This window comes from Eucalyptus grandis, chromosome 4, assembly GCF_016545825.1.
Source record: "Eucalyptus grandis isolate ANBG69807.140 chromosome 4, ASM1654582v1, whole genome shotgun sequence".
Taxonomy (NCBI): domain Eukaryota; kingdom Viridiplantae; phylum Streptophyta; class Magnoliopsida; order Myrtales; family Myrtaceae; genus Eucalyptus; species Eucalyptus grandis.
Genome location: NC_052615.1, coordinates 21,901,509 through 21,922,216, shown reverse-complemented (window position 1 = coordinate 21,922,216; position 20,708 = coordinate 21,901,509). Strand labels below are relative to the sequence as shown.

The 20,708-nt window shown below is 37.1% G+C and overlaps 1 pseudogene; it reads left to right on the top strand.

Moving 5' to 3' along the window:
* The first annotated feature begins 886 nt into the window (after positions 1-886).
* Positions 887-18,628, top strand: LOC120292560 (annotated as a pseudogene).
* The last annotated feature ends 2,080 nt before the right edge of the window (positions 18,629-20,708 follow it).

Here is a 20,708-nt window from a genome sequence, read left to right as displayed (position 1 = left end):
GCATAAAAAAGGTCTGATTTCACAAAAGCCATAGAATTGAAATGTGAGGCTTGGATTCTAGAGTGCAATTTTTTTATGCCATGAGGTAGAGAGAGTCAACTCATCAATAGAGAAGAATCAACTTAATCGTTCTGAGCCAATTTATGCACTTTTTTATTTTTTATTTTTTTATTTTGTTCTAAAGGCGACAACCAAATGCCTACAATACGGTCAAAGGATTGTATCTTTAAATAATATCAACTACAATTTCTTTGACAACTTCAAACTCCTATTTTCCTTTTTCTTATATATTTCTACTGCTATAATACTGCATCAAGTTTTCATTGACTTTTCTGATCGATTTTATGCCTTTCCCAATACGAATTTCCATAATCTGCCGTATTGTTACACCGTCTTTCTGGTTCACCCTTGCAGCACTCGATTTGATAAAGAATAAGCAAGTCCAAGCCATAATAGGCCCTGAAGCTTCCCTTGCAAGCAGACTTCATCATTGACCTGAAACAAGTCTCATGTGCCCATCATCTCTTTCTCTGCTACTAGTCCATCCCTCAGTTCGATTCGGAGTCCTTACTTCATTAGAGCCACACAAAATGACTGGTCCCAAGTGAATGCCATAAGTGCGGTCATCCAAGCTTTTGGCTGGAAGAATTGGTCCTCATATATGTGGACAATCAATTTGGAGAAGGCATCATACCTTCTCTTGCAGATGCTTTGGAACAAGTCGTCACGCGAGTTTCCTATAGGAGTCTTATTTCTCCTTCGGCCACGGACGATCAAATCACTACAGGAACTCTACAGTTAATGATGATGCAAACGTGGTGTTCATCGTGCACATGCGTTACCTGCCCTCAAGGTTCTCGACTGTTGGCCAAAGCAAAGAGGTGGAATGATGAGCGAAGGTTATGTGGGATCTGGGACTAATGGAATCACTGACCTATTAAGTTCTGTGGATTCATCTGTTGTCGCTAGCTCGATGCAAGGAGTACTAGGCATAAAGACTATATCCCAGATACGCCAAACCTGCACAATTTCTGGTCCATGGAAGATGAAATTCCAACAAGACAATCCATCCATCCTTAATCCTACGTTGAATATTTTCGGGTATAGGGCTTATGACGCTGCTCGGGCTCTAGCAATGGCTGTCGAGGAAATGGGTGCGGCCAATTCTACCTTCCAGATGTTGAAGGCTTCAACAGGTGCGACAAAACTCGACAATATTGGGATATCTCAAATGGTAATAAACTACTCCAAGAACTAGCCACTACGACATTTACCGGCCTTGCTGGAAATTTTGGCCTAGTTGATGGGCAACTAGAATCATCAGCGTTCAGATTGTCAATATCAATGGAAATGCAGCAAGAGGGATTGGGTTTGGACGCTAGACAATGGGCTGCAAAGAGATTTGAGTTAAGTCAACACAAGCAAATATTCCACTTGAAAAGTAATCTCAAATCAATAATATGGCCAGGAGATTCAACCTCTGTTCCTAAGGGTTGGGAGATTCCCACAAATGGAAAGAGGTTGAAAATCTTAGTTCCGTGAAGAATGGTTTTAATCAATTCGTGAAGGTGACTCGAGATCCTAGCACAAACACATCCCAAGTCACTGGCTATTGTATTGACATCTTTCAAGCCGTCATAGAAAATTGCTTTATTCCGTGGTTTATGACCTTATTCCATTTGCCTCGCCTAATGGAAGTAGTGCCGGTAGTTACAATGACATGATCGATCAAGTATTTTACCAGGTGAGCTCATTGCAGTGCTTCATTTTGTTGGAATACATATTGAAAATTACTATGCTATAATGTTGTTGACAAAGAAAACATTTTCCGTTCCTTTTGTTGAAACATAATTATGATGCAGTGGTGGGTGATACAACAATCATAGCAAACAGATAATTGTATGTGGATTTCACCTTACCATACACCGAATCGGGGGTGCAATGCTCGTGCCATACAAAAGGACAACACAAGCAAGAAGGCTTGGGTTTTCTTAAAAGCCACTCACTTGGGGCCTTTGACAACTCCCACTGTATGCTTCTTTTTGTTTATAGCATTGGTTGTATGGACGCTTGAACATCGGATTAACGAAGACTTCAGGGTCCAGCCACGCATCAAGTTGGCACAGCTTTTGGTTCTCCTTTCAACCGTGGTCTTTGCACAAAGTAATCACCTTTCACTTTAATAGATAAATCAAACATTGAAATTCACATATTTTTGTAGGAGAATTTATGTAGTTAGCCTTAATTTGGATTGCAGGGGAGAAAGTGCTTAGCAACTTAGCACGATTTGTTGTGATTGTGTGGGTTTTTGTGGTACTTATACTAACGCAAAGTTATACGGCAAGCTTGAGCTCTTGGTGGTGCAAAATCTTCAACCAACTGTGACTGATGTGGATCAACTCCTAAAAAGTGGAAAAACATGGGTTACCAACATGGCTCTTTTTGCTTATGGAATGCTAAAGCAAATGAAATCTCGATGATTCAAGACTTATATCTTATCGGTCTCTGAAGAATGTGATGCGCTATCTTTCAATGGAAGTGCAAAGGCGGAATTGCAGCAGCATTCCATGAAATGCCCTACGAAACTTATACTTTTAGAATATTGCAACAAATATACCATGATTCCAGCATTCAAACTGCTGGATTTGGCTTTGTACAGTCCTCGATCCTCAATTCTAGCTAAAAGAGGAAACCCTCCAAATTTGCAATTGTTAGTTTAGTAATTAATACTTTGATTGAAAAAAAAATCTCATGTTCAGCTCTTTTCGGTTTCCAGGTTTTCCCTAAAGGGTCTCCACTGGTACCTGATATTTCTCGCGAGCAATCCTAAATGTGATGAAGGGCTTCAAACGACAGAAATTGAAAATGCGTGAAAGTTACATCCAAAACCAACTGCCAGAATTCAAATTCCTCGGTTTCATCCGACAGCCTAGGGCCTTGACAGTTTGGGGTCTATTTCTGATTGCTGGAGCTGCTGGGTGATTCTGCTCTCCTCATTTTCATGGTTATGTTCATTAAAAGAAATTGGCAGGAAGTAACAAGTTCTTCGGGTTCGTTGTGGGAGAAGACTGTTGAATTAGGAAGAAGATTTACCAAAGAGATGCCAATTCCCATACTTTTTAGGAAGGGCAGATTTAGGGATGGAGTTATGAATGATGGCGGCAATGAGATTGCAGCTGTTGAAACTTTAGAAACACTCATTCCCTCAAATTCTGTCGAGCGACTCCAGCCAAAACAACGACGTCTTGACCAATGAGCAAGGACTTCCACGATCGTGTAGAGGAAGGGTGCCGTCAGAGAGCGGTAGACGTCGAGCTTACCAATGTAAATTAGGAGGCGCACGCCTTGCGACCATATTAAACTTTAATCCTTGAGTAGTCGAACTTGGAATAGCTGACAATATCTCCCCTCATTTTCTTCTTATATAAGGACTACCATTGATACTGTTTATTGTATAATCACAGACAATATAAACCCAGGCGCCATTATATGCGCATAAGCTTCTCTTATCCTATTATGTACAGGCATTGGAAGTGTTTCGTCACTTAGAGGACGTTTCGCAAAGTTTTGAATTAATAAAAGAATGACTTCTTAAACTAATATCTAATATCTATATATAGTGCAGAGCCTGATAAAATAGGCTTCAATGGTTGTTTCTGTGTAAAATTTTGTGTAATCTCATCTTTAATATAAACGGACATGATCAATTGACTCTTGTAAACACATTGGTTAAGTAACCACATTAATTATATTTAAAAATCATAAGGAATTAATTAATTTCTTAACAAGAAAAGTTTCAAAATCATTTCTTTCATTCCTTACTCAGAACATAATTGATCCCACAACGACGGAAGATTTCACAATTATTAATTAATCATATAGTGACTGTTGACACATAATATTTTAGAAAATAATAAATTAAATAAAATTCGGTTTTGAAAATCTTTCTTGTTGAAAATATATTCTCATTTTCAAAATTAAAAAAAAAAAAAAAATTAGTTGTTTGATTTTGGAGCCATTTTCTGAATTAAGTGGTTTGATAATATGTGCAAGTATGTTAGGAAATCTTCACCTGCAAAAATGAACGGGAGTTGTTCCTCTATAAACTAGAGAAGCCGAGGCTTCGGTTTAGGGAAGAAATTCGAAAAATTTAGAGCAAAATTCTGTCGTTTAGGGGAAACTCCTCATCATCTTTCGTCAAGAAAAAAATAGAAAAGAAAAGAAACAAAAAGTGTGGGGGCCTCTCTGTCTTCGTCGAAGAAAATCAGAAGGGTAGAGAGTTCTTTGAGGGCCATCGAAAGTTTAAAAAGAAGAAGAAGTCAAAAGAAAAGCTGTGGAGCAGCATTTTGAGAAGACAGAGAAGAAGTGACGTGCGAGAAGATGTGGGGAATTTAGCGAAAAAAATAATAAAAAAGGAAAGAAAGCAAACCTGTTCATCTTCATCCGTGGAGCAGCCCCATCGCCGGCCTTGTTGCAAGCGCTGTGCACCACCGCATCACTGCCGTGCCAACGCCCCAATGCCAATAACCGGATTCATCGCCTACCATCGCTCTGCCCGACGACCCGTGACCTGCCGCTGCCGTCGCTCGCTCGCGCGCTCCCCTTCCGCGAGCCCATCTGTTCTGCACCATCAACGCCGTTTGAAGCCGACGACCGCCCAACGCCTCAGCCCCCTCCACCGCACACCTCTGCACCAGCAAGCTCGCACCGACGCCTCCTACAGCCGGTTTTCCTCTGCCGAGCCTGACTTCACCTTGGCATTGTGGCAGCGCTCGCCATTACTTGCCCTCTGCTGTTCCTGCACCAGCGATGATTTCTGCTTCGCCGTTGCTAGTTTCAATATGAATATATTTTGTGATGAATGCTACTTATGAAAGGCTAAGATGCCTTGCATTTTTGTGAAATTCGTTGGTAGAAATTCTCTCTTTGTGATGAGCAACCGTGTGTATTTGCTCATTGCTCTGCATTTTGTCAGGACTGTAGCCTGACTTTGCTGTCATTGTCTATTCCATTTGATGTACTTCATTTATTACATTATTCTGGTGGGATTTTTTCTTCTTCCTTACACATAGATAACTGTCTTATAAGATATTTATCATCCTAGCTGGTTGCTGCAGAAACATGCGATGGATGAACTTATGATGTCCAAAGATTTACCTTTGCGACCTGGAATTCAAGAGTAAGTTCTTCCATTTAACAATATGCCAGTAAGTTATCTGCTTTTTCTGAGCATATAATTTCTTTTATGTGTTTGATACGGAAAAGCTTCTTTTTTATCACTTGTCTTTTTGTGATAGTCGCTCAAAATTGCCATTTTTCTCACAGCTTGTTCAATGTATCTCTATAGACATGGCTGTCCTTTCAATTAGAGATATTATTTTTGATTGGTCTTTAAATTTTGTAGTTGTGGAAATTGAAAAGGTTCTGTTACTTTTTGTTATAGAAAGAAAATCAATAGGACTTAAATATTTCTCGATTCTTTGTAAGTTTGGTGAAGCAAACTTTCTAGATGCTAGGTCGTCAAACTTGCTGTTTTACCTAGAATCAGTGAGGTTCTTGCAATGTCAAATTATAAAATTTTACTAGATTTGTAAAGTAACTCTGGAGAATTCTCCGTATCTAAGGATCATGAATCTCTAAATATTTTGACTAAGCAATTAAGTCAAATTAAGTGGGTAACATTTTTATGATATTTCAAAATAGATGCTATAAGATGATAACTGAAGATCATGAGCATTGTACATTGAAAAATCAATCACTAACAGAAGCTAGGCTGTCCAATTTAATCAATAGAAGGCTGATCAATCACAAAAAGAAAGTAGGCCTAATGAAGTGCCAAGCTAGAGAAGGCCATCCATATGTTTCATCAAAATCGCCATCCTTATATAACCATTATTCATGAATATCATCAAAATTGCAATTATCATCAGCAAGTTCATCCTTTGTCACCTTTGTGGTCGTTGGTATCACTTGTGGTTTATAGCCACCATGCAAGTTCATGCCTTGTCACCTTTGTGGTCGCTGGCATCACTTGTGGTTTATAGACACCATGGCAAGCTTTGACATTCTTCTGGCTGTGGTGTCGCAGAGAAGAGTTTTCTTTTGAATTTAGGCTGCTCAATTAAGGCACAATCTCTCTCATATGAGAAAAATTAACATCCCTCGAAAAATCATCCTAGTGTTCACTAATCCAGCACCACAGACTCACTCCATAGGTGCCAACACAACGCCAGTAGCGCAACAAAAAGTTTTCCATATAGCTTTGCATAACCTCTCCTTAAAAATAATTTTGGTCCATAAATCACCAAATGTATCTTCTGCACAAAAGCCTTGTTGAAATGCCATAAAGACATGGCTGTTTGATGGAGAACTTTGGCAACGATACTAAAGGCTTGCCAAGTGGAGATTTAGTTTTAGGTGATAATCTAATTTATTTTGCTTATTAGATTAAGAATCTTGTAAGTGCTCAAAGTCATTTAGTCTCATTAAGATATTATGTGTCCTATTTATTAGAATAGAATATTCTCTTTCCTAATTTGTGGGATATTATGTCTCCCTTTAAATGGAATGCATGTTTCCTAGTTTTTAAGATATGAAATTTCTTAGGTTTCTTATTTAGGAATTTCCTATGGGGAATAGGGACTACTAGAGTCAATAAGTATGCTCTTCCTTTAATTTAGAGAAAATTCCAAAAGGGACACGAAGTACCCTCTTTTTTCTCAAATAAGGGCTCGAAGTGGACCTTGTTTTAAATAAGGACCTTAAGTGCTTTCATTGTCTTAAATAAGGGTCTAAAGTTGATGTTATTTCAAATGATGACCTAAAGTGGTCATGCTTATTTCAAATAAGAGCACGAGTGGCTATGTTGTTTCAATAAGGACCACATCTTTTAGCGATCAAGGGTATTTTCGTCATTTGTCATTTTTGTCATTTTTTTCTTTTTTTCCATTTTTTGGCTGGTTCTTCCTGCGGTGGCCAGCCGGCCAGCAATGCCCACAAAGGGTTGGGCAAGGGATGGCCTCACTGGGTATGGTGACCCTTGCCAGGGGGCCATTCGTGAGTTGGCCCTCGCCGGGTGAGGGTCACCACGCTCAGCGAGGCTGTCACTTGTGGCAAGCGTGGGTGGCCCTCGCCGACGGGGCGACCCTCCTTAGCCCTCTGTGGGCATCACCGTGGCCGGTCGACCATCGGCGAAGAGGAGGAAGAAGAACCAAAAATAAAAAAATAAAAAAGAAGGTGAAATGCAAAATGACAAAATACCCTTGACCGTTGGAAAATTTAGAGTTGGCGATCGGCGAGTCGAGTCTTTATTTGAAACAACCAAAGCCACTTCAGGCCCTTATTTGAAACAACCAAAGCCAGGCCTTATTTGAAACAACTAAGGCCACTTTAGGTCCTTATTTGAAACAAAGTCCACTTGGGTCATTTTTGAAATTTTCCGTTTAATTTATGGTGTATCAATCAATCATTAAACAAAAGCTTCAGTATTTCTTCGCTTTGAATTGTTCAATGCTTTAAACTGCAAGCATGAAGCTTACATCCTCTTGATGTGAAATCACATTCATTTTCCATCATTCACAGATTAGCCAACTCACATTACTGTTCACGAGAACTGTTCATAGCTCAAAAACAATATTCCATGATCTGAATCAATCCAAAATAGATTGTCTCACATCACTGTTTGTTCCATCTTTATAAATAAGAGGATACTTATTGACTTCCATTCCTCTGCTACCCCCCTCTCTCTCAACTTTTCTTCCATTAATTCTTTCTAGAATATAGGTCCAATCTGGCCAGCCATTTTATCCCCACCCTACCACCTTAGCAACCAGCTAACAGAGGTTACATTTACCAGTGAATAAGTTTGATTTCTCCTGGGGGACAAGATTTAAAGTTCCAGATATGTTTCTGAAAGAGTCAAAGCTTTAGGTACTTTTGAATATTTGGTGTAAAAATTTATAAAAGACTCTTAAACATTTGGGCCTTTCAGTACTTATTAAAAGTAGTCCAATGCTACAAGTTTAAAAGTTCAACTCATACCAAGCTATCTTTATCTGGTTTCTCCTAATTAACATGGTTGTGGCAATTGAACATAATTCTCCACACCAAGCTATCTTAACTAAATTGTGTATATAGACTGTTTGGTACCCTATTGGTTCTTTATTTGGATATTTCTTTTACCCCTAGGAAAGTCCATAACTCGTATCCGCACAAACTCAACAAAACTTTCATAAAGGCATCTTGGGGCTTGGCTGATGAAATTGTTCCAAATTTTGAATATTCAAGCACTAAATCATCTTTGTTGACAACCTTGAGTGCTAATGGGAATAAAGAATCGTTTGATAATAAATGAAGATCGAATAATAAATATTATTTGTTTCACTTAAATGTAGAACTTGGAATATACTTGGTAGATTTTTAGCAACATAATTGGGAATAGAGAAGTTCCATTCCTTACTTAACACATTTAGCGGATTTCTGACTTGAATCAATCTTTCATATCGAAATTAGTTAGTTTTATGAAACGTGCTTAATCTTGCTAAGTGTTTATCAAGTGCTTGATTTTTTATTTTCAATAACGATAGTCATCAAACAGGACCTTATTGTCCTCAGCATCTAATATCCTTTACAAATATTTAGCACTGAAAATTATTAAGCTCACTTGGCAATACTAACTTTTCTTGATACAGAAGATTCAATTCTCTGAAAAATTCACTGATTTTGTTTAAATATACAAGGGTTTCTAATTCTTTTGCTGAAAAAAAGAAGAAGAAAGGACACAACATATTATTGATTGTATTACTAAAACTTACCTACAGTTTCCGCAATTGCTTGTTTGGCAAGGGAGAAAAAAATAACATACGATATTTGATGTTAAGGCATCAGCGCACAACTCTCTCTGTTCCATATTTGACTTAAGGTTGTCAACACTTAAAAGTCAACGATGGAATTTTGACTATTTATGGTACGGTTATATCAAACAAGGCCTAAGTTTTGGGTTTTAACTACTGACGTATTGGTCCACTTACATGCTTCATATGTTGTTGTATTGTTTAAAGTTTCATACAAAGAAGTACTTTAGTTTGGAACGTGTCCTGCAAATTGTTGGCGCTTGTTGGAATGGATTACTGTTATTTTTCTTTTCTAGGAAGAAAGGATCAGTTACCTTGTGCTGAAGTCCTAATAGCATGCATAATAAGTCAAGGCCTAATACACATGTCTAAAAATGCTGGTTCATGCTTGTTATGAAAAAGGCCAGAAGATGCACCAATCAAATCACGAGTAGTAAAGGATGAAAAGAAAATCGAAATCACACGAGACACAAGATTTACGTGGAAAATCCAAAATGAAAAAAATTAAGAGGAGAGGGGTTTCACTATCTTCAATAAAGAGTATGAGTACGATCTAAAAAGCTTTAAAGCTACTTGGTAGAACCACAAAATCAAAAAGATCTAACAAGAAGATAAGAAAAAAAACGAAAGGGAAATAATATGGGCTTGGGTTATAGAATATTATTAAACACTTTTTCCTTTTATAGTAGGTGCATGGTTCTAAAAATACCATTATATCTAATTTGAAAGTCAAAAACTCAGCAAATCCTCCACCCTTAACTTCGTCCAAGGAGCATTGTGCCAAATGCGACAAGACTTCTCTACCTCACCACTAAAGTGACCCCACAAGACCACCCCCCAAAATGGTGAGTCGACGATACACTCCTAAGCCTAAAGTGAGTGTACTTAAGTAGGAAACAAGAGATGAAATGTCACCAACATACAGTTAAGCAATTCAAATGGTGAAAATGCCAATCAAGTTGAAGCAATTCTTGAACTTAGTCAAAAGAACTGAATTTGATTAACATATCTATTTAGTTATCCATTAGGCATTTTTTGTCGTAACTATATCCTAAAGCAATTTCATCACGCACAAAGTGATATCCACAAAGTGATGATGATGGATGTCGATATGTTTTATCCTCTCGTGATACATCATATTTTTGATAAACTAGATTGCACTTCAATTATGCAAAAGATAATGGAAGCTTCCTCCAGCTTTACCCCAAATTTGCAATCAAACACTTCAGCAAAGAGCTTCCTTTACTACTTCGTTGTTGCCATGTATTCTACTTTGGTAGTAGACAAAGCAACTTTGTCCTACAAAATTGCTCTCCAACCAACCGCAGAACTACCAAGCATAAAAACATAACCTGTCAAAGATCTTCCTTTGTCAATATCGCTTGCATAGTCAGAATCAATGAAGCCAACAACCAAATGTCCTATATCACAACTTCTATCAAAGACCAAACCCACATCTAAGGTTATCCAGATCTACAAATTCATTTCACAGCTTGCTAGTAAGCTTTATCCAGATGTGTCATACATTTTCACCACTAACAACACCTTGAAATATTTGGACGAGTGCAAATCATAGCATTACATAGGACTATCCACCAATATTCTAATATGGAACTCAAGACATCTCATCTTCCTTTTCTTTAGTTTTAGACGACAAAGAAACTAAAAGCCTAAATGAGACACCGAAGGAGTACTAACGATTTGGCACTCTTTATGCCAAAGTGCTCAAGCACTTTCTCAATATTCTATACGTGAAGGTATAACTTCCCAATCTGTCTATCTGCCTTTAATGTATACCTAGAATTTCTTGGCAGCTTCAAGATCTTTTATCTCAAATTCCTATTTAGTTGCCTTTTCAAATTTTGTATCTCTAATATGTTCTTTGCTACAATAAGCATGTCATTCACATATAATAAAAATAAATAAATAAATCATCACGCAATCTTTTATTGTACATAGCTATCATGCGCACTTTTAACTCAACAAGTTATCAAACCTTTGTACCATTGTTAAAATTGCCCAGACTAACAAAGAACATTTCAACCTACAAATATGAGCTTCATATCCTCTACAATGAATCCTCAAGATGAGACATAGATTGTTTTTCTCAAAGATGCCATGCAGAAAAGTGGTCTTGATATCATGTTGCTCCAAGCTCCTAAATCATGAAGGGCTACTATACCACGAGTAACACATGGATGGAACTATGTTTTATAACTGGAGAGAACATTTCATTAAAAATCGATCCTCTTTCTAACTAAAAAACCCTTACACAGCTGCAAACATGCCTTGAATCTTTTTGTTCTTTTTGGTAAAAATGCCTTGAATTTTCAACAATCTGAAATTGCTTATTTTCTTTTAAGTATCTCATTATTCTTTGTGCAAACTATTATGCAGTACATATGTTGCAAAATTATTGCTCTCTACTTTTGCCTAAATATTAAGCATTCGCGCCAATTTATTTTGCAGTTTTATTGATAATGCATGGGATGAAGGTATACTGTGCTCATCATGACTGCATACGGTAGAAGCGGGATAAGTGCTGAGTACACTCACTGACCAGGCTCACCTGACCCATATTCAATTGCTCATCCTTGAGCACACAGCTGTTAACTTCTTTTACCTAGATAGTTTAGCTGTGCATTGTAAGGAGTGGTGAGGACATGCATAAACTGACCAAGTATCATAATGCTTCTGCAGTGATAGGAAATGATTTATCCACAGTACAACCATCTAGGCCTTGCAGCATTCTGGCATTGCTAACTCACATAATACAGTTCTTGACATGTATTGGGGGTGATAATGCAGCAAGTCCATGAACTTTTTCTCTTTATTCTATTGTCTTTGAACATTTTATTTTCCAATATGGTCCTTTAATTTTTAAAATCAGCTTAATGTTATCCTTCTGTTAGTTTGAGCATAAGGTTGCATGTATTTTGTTTTACATGGATTGCCAACTCAGCAGTGATTGGACCAAAATAATGTATGTGAGTGCCATGTCACCCTTTTTTTAACAAGCTAATTCCCAAAAGAAAAAGCATCAACTTTTAGGTCGAATGACAAATATGACCGAACTTTCTTTTTGTCTCATAAAAGAACACCAACTTTACGTCAAGTAATAAATCTGGTCCAATTTTTTTTTTTTTTTTACGTAAAAAAGCACCAACTTTAGGTCAAGTGATAAATTTGGTCAAAACTTTTATCATGTAAAAGCATAAATTTTAGGGTCGAGTGACAATTTTACTTAACTTTTTTCTTGTCTTGAAAAAAAATTGCAAACTTTCATTTAAATCCCAAATCTGGGCCCCCTTAATTTAGATTCATTGATTGTCCTTAGCAATAAATCCATGTGCACTTGCTGGCTAGATTTAAAAACACTACATTGTCTTGTTGTTTGAGCCTGACTTGAGAGTAATGGTGAAGCTGTTTATCAACTCTACACTTCACTAGCAAGTCAAAAATCTCAAGTTAATTTCTTTGGCCAGACTTTGTGGTTTTGTCATAATATGAAGCTGTAAACCACTATCCATCAAGAGACACTATAGACAAGATTTGCCAAGCTCACCACTAGAACCATTTTTCCTAAAACAAGGTTAACTTCAAGTAAAGAGTTAAAGGTAGGGGTTAAATTTGGGATAAGGGTGAAAGTTTGTGATTTTTTATGAGACAAAAAAAAATTGGGGTCAGAATTATCACTTGACCTAAATTTGTGCTTTTTTATGAGACCAAAAAAAAGTTTGGGCGAGATTTGTCTCTCAACCTAAAGTTTGCGATTTTTACAAGACAAAAAGTTTTTGAGTCAAATTTGTTCTTTTTGACCTAAAGTTGGTACTTTATTTTTTGGAATTAGCCCTTTGTTAACTCAGCCTTTTTGCTTTTCTTCTTCTTCTTTTTTTTTTTTTTTTTGTTTTTCCTTCTTCCTCCACCGATGCAGACCTTACCACCTTTGTCTTCTTGGTTGAAGTTATCCCACTGCACCGCCCTCTCTCAAATAATCAATGTAAGCTTTGGATCGATACTCTCTCTGTAATCACCATCCTTATTGCCCTCTCTCGGGTGAAAATCAACTTTGAGCTTGACAATTTGACCTTAAAGAAACTATACTTTAGACAGCTTCTCAGCTTAGCAACTATAATCTAGACCTAAAGAAAGGAATTTTAACTACAAATTTTCTCAATCCTCGCAATGCTTCGGCTTTGAAACCTTCGAGAACTTACATGTGAATTTGAGTATGGATTTCTTAGTTAGAATTTGTGTTTTGAGGGCAATTAGGGAGTTCTACAGCGTGGGCTGTTCCCTTTCACTGTCTGTGGAGATCTTATTTTCTTAGTTTTCCCCAAAATCATGTTTCTTGCTTCTTCGGAGGAGGTAATTAGGAGCAGGTCGTGTTAATTGGTAGTATGAATGGTGACCAAGTTTAGGGTGCTAGTGGCAGTGGTGCCAGCCATGGCAACGCCAAGTTTGGCGGCTTCCTAAGTGAGTTTGGTGGTGGCAGCACCAGCGGTCATGGTTTGCTGGTGTTAGTTATTTATTTATTTTTGTGGAGAGAGAGGAGTGTGACATGGGACGACACATCAGAGTGTGTGCATGCTAACATGTGCATATTAATGGCACCATCATCCATGTCAGCTAACTCCATCTGATAATTTAAGAGGACAAAATTGAGCCAATTTTCAGATTGTAAGGACTAGATTGAAAAAGAAAAATCCAGAGACCACATCAAACATTGAGAAAAAAGTGCAAGGACTTCCTGTATCATAATTTCACTCGTATTAATGTTAAAAATTAGAAACCTTCAGTCTTCCTTTGCTGACAATTTTTGTGGGGTTCCATGGAAGATTGTGAAAATCATAAAATTGCCATTAAAAACTTTAGTGTCGATTTGCTGATTTTTTTTTTTTATTCTTTTATCAGTAGAAGTGAGATGCTGTTTCTAATTGACTTTTTTGGAAGGTTTTAGCAAGCTTTTTAGTCTACCAAAAATCTTTAGATAAACAAAATTTGTGATAGGAATGATTACATCAGCAGTGCTGTCAACCTTTGTTTTCTTATTCATTGTGTTCACGTAATCATGCTTTCTTAGATTGTGGAAGATTTTGATCTTCTCTTGTGGTGCTTTTCAGAATTTCTTCTGTGCTAATGCATTCTTTGTCATTGCACTTCTGTAATGAGAAATTAATTTTCTTTGGAAATGTTTTATGCCACATGTTCTCTCAGGCTTGAGCATAATCTTGTGCAAGATTTACTTTTGTTGGCTGATGGAAATGATCTATAGTCCGGAAATCACAATGTGATCTAGATAAAATAAAGAAATATCATATCTTCATGTGGAAAGTCCATTAAAGATGCTGTAACAATTAGTCACTTGATCATATTCTGTTTTAGCTTATGTTTAGCAAGCTCCAAATCACTTGATCGTTATTCATTCCTGTTTGTAAGGATCCTTTTAATTCCTTTCGTACACAAAATTTTAGGTCAGTTGCTGAAAAGCTTGGCCAGGAAAGGTTTTCCAAAGTCAAGATTGTAGGCCCAGCAGAGGGTTGAACAGAGTCTCTATGGGCAACTAGTGCTTGGCAAAGGAGTGTCTTCAGGGTTGGATGAGATGCTGGCTAAGGAAGTGGCCAAGGCAGGTAGACTTGCCACTTACCGTTAGTTTGCAACATTTTATTTCGTCTGTTCTACTGTTATTTATTTTCTGCTAATTCTTGCGTTCTTTTTTTTTTTTTTTTATCCTTAAATTATGCATGTAAGGTCAACATACAATCAACTAAGGTAGAGCCTTATTTTCAGATACAACACCAACGATAAAGGAAAATGATCAGACTCAGCTGAATTTCATTGAGTAAACTACTGATCTTCAATTTAGTAGGTTAATCTAGTGGCTTCACACTCAAATTGATGAATCCAAAATGCTATTTAATCTACATTTGTTTACTCAATAAGATATTTGTTAACTCTTGCACTAAATGGTAATTGACCACACTGAGCTAAATTTCAATGTAAGTTACTAATTTTAATGGGAAATTTTTGATGCAACTGGTAAATTTAGAAAGAGAGTTGACCTTAATAAAAAGTTACCTGAGAAAAAATGCCAGTATCCTCATTTTCACTTACACTATTTTGATTTACTCGTATTTCATATTACCAACCATGGACAAAATGTCTGCACTCCAATTTTGCAAATTGCCATTTACTCGAGTGCAAGGGAAGCTTCATCCACTTTGGTCTTTCCCTTCTCCTTTCAACTTCTATATTGATGCGGACTAGCTATATGGGAAACATAATTAAGAACAGCCTTTTGATTAATCTATAGGCATGATGTAAGTATAAAGATTGCCATTTTTGAATTTCTTATGCAGTAAAGTTTGCAACATGTATATATTTCATTTTGCTTATAATTTTATGCTTAAAATATCTGAAGCATTTTGAATGGTTCAGGAAACGATGGTCTCTTTAGTAGTAGTTTGCTATGGTTAACAGTTGTTTAGGAGTGCTGGTTAGGTACTGACAGCCCTATAAGAAGGGAGCATTCCGACATGCAATGAGAATAAAATATCTTCGTTATAAACAAGTAAAAAAAATTTACTGTGCTCTTTGATAGCATTTTACCATGTTCTATTATTTTATCTTAGAGTTAAGAAGCCTGGATGCTAAAAGACTCTTTCTTGGACCAGCTTCTGCAGAGAAACAAAGAATCGCAAAGGAGGTTGCTTCCATGCTAAAATTGAGTGTAGAGATTGATACCACCTCATCTGAAAGGTAAAACGGTGCACATGCCTTTTTACTCCCAAGCTTGTATTTCCCAATGAATAATGATGGAAGGTATAATTTCTTGATTTATCTTTCCTGTGGCTCAAAATGTGGAGATACATTTTTCTCATTTGCAGCAGTACAATTTTTAAGTTACTTCAATCTGTGAAAAAGTGCATAAATGTTTCCAACTTAGAAATTACTCTATTTATGCAGTAGCATTCCATCAGTCAATCTGTGAAGAAAGTGCATAAATGTTTTCAACATAGAAATAACTCTCTTTATGCAGTAGTATTCCATCAGTTTGTGATTTATCTGGGTCCTGGCAAAAATCTAAGTTTGACCAGGGTGTTATGGGCTTACCCTCTGCTATTATATGCTTTTATTAATGTGAAGAAGTCAAGGTATTCATTCATGATTTCTGAGTTTTCACAGAACTATGCTAGGAAACTTCAAATGTAGGAAGCTCGGGAAATTTCAAGTTACTTGAAGTGCTGTGGAATTTTTCACTGAGTCAAAATGATTGGTGTGGACGGTTGGTTTTCTGTTTTTTAATTACGTCGCACCTTTGGGATTCAGCTTAGAGAAGATTGTAGTTGCATTGCGTGCTGGTGCCGAATTTATGGGGTTCCTGTCTGCAGATGTATCCTTGTAGCAGGAAGTCAATCTGGTGTGGCTGCGGCTGAGAGAATCGGTATGCCATGTGTTGTTGTACGGAGCAGGTAATCACCTGTTTCTCAGATTTCTATATGTGCACCAATGTGTCTACCAATAGAACCACTGCTGTGCACTTGCTACATTGTGTATCTGATGCAGGAGCATAGTTTTATCTAGGAGTTTTGAATGTCTCTTCTTCTTTATCTAATCATTTCTTATATGTGGTTATGGTTAATAGATAGTGATGTGATAGGCATGTGACTCTTAATGGGGTCGGATGGCTGAGATTAGAAATTTTATGTCTAATCCAAGGTTGAGATCTTCTTATGTCTGGGGTATAAATAGGCCTTTCCAGTCACCTTTCATCAATTGTCTTATTCTTAATAAACATTATCATTTTACTAAACCCATGAACACTATTTTCAGTGCAATCTCAATTCTTCTAAATTTTAACTCTTACTTAAATATATTTCTAAGCAATGTGATTATTAGTGTATTACAGATATTTTTGAATACTCTACTGAATGTTGACTTTGCCACATCACAAATGCGAACCTCATGACCCTGGTGTCTTGAATTCTGGTGGAAGTTTAAGTGATGAGTAGTCTTTATTTTATTGGGCTCATTAGGAAATTGTGGCTATTCTTTTTAGGGGCAGCTTGCAATTTTCCCCTTTTTCGTGTTTTGTCTTTACCAGTTAAGTCCTTCAGGTGATATCATGAAGTTTGTAACACCTTATAGATATTCCCAAATGCCGTACTGAATCTTGACTTTTCCACGCTGCAAATGTGAACTTCATGACCTGGGCATAAGTCTGAAAATCGTGGTGAAAGTTTAAGTGACAAGTAGTCTTTTCTTTTATTGGACTCATTAGGAAATTGTGGCAACTCTTTTTAGGAGCAGCTTGCAATTTTCCCCTTCTTTCTTTGTTTGTCTTTACCAGTTCAGTCCCTCCAGTTGATATCATGAAGTTTGTAACACCTTATCCTTATTGTCTAACTAAAAAGAATGGTGGGAGCATTCTAATCCAACATATTAAGTGCAATCCCTTATTCCACCATATCATTCTTTGCTCTTCTTTCTCATATGTGCATGCCCCTCAGAGTGCCTAATGGGCACATAAACTCAGGACAGTCTCATTGGCTTGTGTTTCAACTAGCACTCAACTCCATTTGACGCACCGCAGATCTCTCTCTCTCTGTCTCTCTCTCTCTCTCTCTCTCGTGCCCAAAGGCTTGAATTTATACATCTATCTTTACCTTTGTCTTCTATCTTGCTAGATTTATCTTATTTATGCAGATGAAGTGAACACTGTGGTCTATCTTAACAATGATTACCTACTGTTCATTGGTTTCTTCTGGAACAATGGCCATCAACAAAAACCTTTTTCTGCCACGAACTAATGGTGGTGAATTAATAATTGAGTTTAGAGATATGGGTACTCAAGAACATTTTTAGAGCAATTGATTCTGAACTCTATGAGGCATGCGTGAGGCTGCAAAGATAAGACCTTTGGCAGTTTGTTTTCACTCTTTTCCTAGGCTCTGTTGATCCCTTAAAAGACATTTACTTCTTACTGGAATATTGGGACCGAAGAAAAGAATTTTGGCTCTTAGGGAAGACATAAGATGCCATTATAGATAAGTAAACTATTTATTGTGGTAGTGGAGTGGTGGATGCTTAAAACCAAAGGAATTAAGGGGCCATAGGACTAGGTTGATGCTGCAAATAGCTGTGCAATATTGATGTTAGGTTTCTTCCATAATCATAAATGATCAGTTAGAATTCCAATTTGATATGGAAGAAAGAGTCATAGCTTCTTTGATTTTAAGTCCATTGCTAGACAGTTTCTCTAATGAATGCCTGGGCGCTCGCAGAGGGACATGCATTTTCACAAACACACCTTGTTTTGAGTTCTCCACGAAGCTGTCTTTGCTTGTCCTGATGTTTATGTTTTCCCCACCTTCACAGTTTGACTTCCAGAGCGGAGTTTCCATCAGCTAAGGCAGTTATGGATGGTTTTGGAGGTGCAGATCTGACCATCTCTAAGTTGATAGGCAGAAAATGGTCATGAAGGTTCACGAAGGTTTTGCAGCTAATCAACATTAGAACGCTTTGAGTTTATTGAGGTTGTATTCATATATATTGATACTTGCTACTTTAGTCAGGAAAGAGAGGGACGTGGGACATATGTTGCAAAGCTGTGGTTCATTTTCTCTGTAATTACTCTTAACATCAGTTGGTGCACTGCCGATCTGTCTATAAGCTGTCTGTCGATACATAGGTACACAGAGTTTGACCCTTAAGGATTGTTGGATTGGTTGAGTTGTTTATTGCTTGAATTCAAGGGTGTTAAAATCACTGCATCACCTCCTGATATTAACATTGGAGTCCACGCTAACATGTGGAGCTTTACCCGATGTACATTGATGGGGCGTTTCATTGTGTACTCTTGAGGATTAGTTGAGCCGCAAGTTTGAATTTAAAAAAAAAAAAAAAAATCTTTAAATTTAGGGTAAAGAAGAGTACCTTGATATTAAATTCATACATGCTACTTTTATTAGTGCTTTTAATTAATAAATTCTCACTTCATTCACATTATGTGCTTAGAAAGAACCATTTCCCATTATCTCTTTGGTAATTTTCAGTTTGTATTAATTCCTGCCCATGAAAGTATTAAAAAATAGCATTAAAGTTCAATAGTCATTTCTCAATTGAGAAGTGATAATATTGGCATTTCACTTGCCTTCTCCGCATTGAGTTATGTTGAAGCAAATACATGGGGAATGATCGATTATTTAGGGCTGATTATTACGAAGTATTCGACAAGTTCGATCCACGGGATTTTCAGTTGACATTCAAAGATAATTAAATTTACTGTATTACGCGTTATCATGTCCACAACTCGTCATATTTTAGTTTTTGTTGTTCAATGTCATTTATGAATTTCAAATTTTACCAAAATATGAGCAAAAGAAAATTTTGACCAAATTAAATTCTTGAGTTTTTATCTTGAGAGTCTTTGCTCTATTTCCCTCAAGTTTAATAGAATTTCTTAATGTGTTGCACAACTAAAGAAAATTTACATTTAAAAAAAAAAAAAAAAAAAGAAAAGAAATTTACATTTAAAGGCACTAATCGTGTGGTAGAAACCAAGTTGAACATCCTTTTGGGAAACTAGGAGTTGTTCAATTACTTTGTAATGTAAACTAGATTCACTACCATCATGAATGGTCTTGCTCGTCAAGGAAAAATCTTCACTAATATCGAAAAAGTGAACAAGTGATGCAAGAGCATCTGACTTAGTTCCATCAAATAATTCAGCACCATCGTGCTTATTCAAATCATGATAGACTTTGGGCATAACATGCTTAAATGGGTCAACACTAAAGTTTCTGTATAGAAGGGTAGCGATCCATTCCCTCCTAAGTTATCGATAAGACAAGAGTCATTGGTAAGATGACTACTAATGGAGCTACTGATTAGCAAGTTACCGAAACTTGTTGGTAGACCGTGTTAGTTGTTGAATTCAAAGTTCATCAATGACATTAATGGGAGACTATTTTTGTACAACTTCCTCTCTTATTTGAAGGTGTCTTGAGGTGTTTATTCTAGTCAAGGTAGGAGCACGAATTTTGCAAAACTAAAGAATTAAGAATGCAAGTTCCCAAGTCATTTAATTGCATCTCTAATTTTCTATGAGTATTTTCTATTACTTAATTTTCAAGAGTCAAAGTTCTAAGTTCTTAAGTTTTTATTATCTTTCTAGTTCCCATGTCCATTGTCATGCCCCAACCTTTGAATGCATGATAACCCTCTCTCTTTGGTCATTTGACTGCAATGTCTCAAGAGGCGTCGCCGACTCATTCATTTTTATCTTTTGATTACACGTAAGCGGAAGTAGTAAAAAAATCACCAAACCATTCACAAACAATAGAGATAGCATAAGGCACATAACAAAACATGCTTTCATTTTCATATATATATATGTGTGTGTGTGTGTGTGTGTGTGTGTGTGTGTGTGTGTGTGTGTGTGTGTGTGTGTGTGTATCTTTATGTGTGTGTGTATGTACACACATTAATCCATTATACACTAACTTTTTACATCAAAGGTTTAGTCATACACGAACGAAGCGGATTCCTTCATCCTCATCCAAAACGGCGTTGGGTTGACCTAGCTTCTCTATACTATGAGGCAACCTCAAAAGTGATGCACCCCATGCTCCTAGTACCCTACCGGCTCAAGTTATCATGGCTCGGGGTAGGGGTCCTAATCAGGGTCAATCTTTGGATCGATAATAACACCATCAGGGGATGACCAGATTCATGGTATCCCAATTGGTAATCCCAAGTCCCCTGCCTAAAGGCCCATCGAATCTTTGAAAAGGGCCAAATAGATCCTCCCTACCTAGATGTACCAAGCCACAAATTGGTGAGGTACCAAGTTCA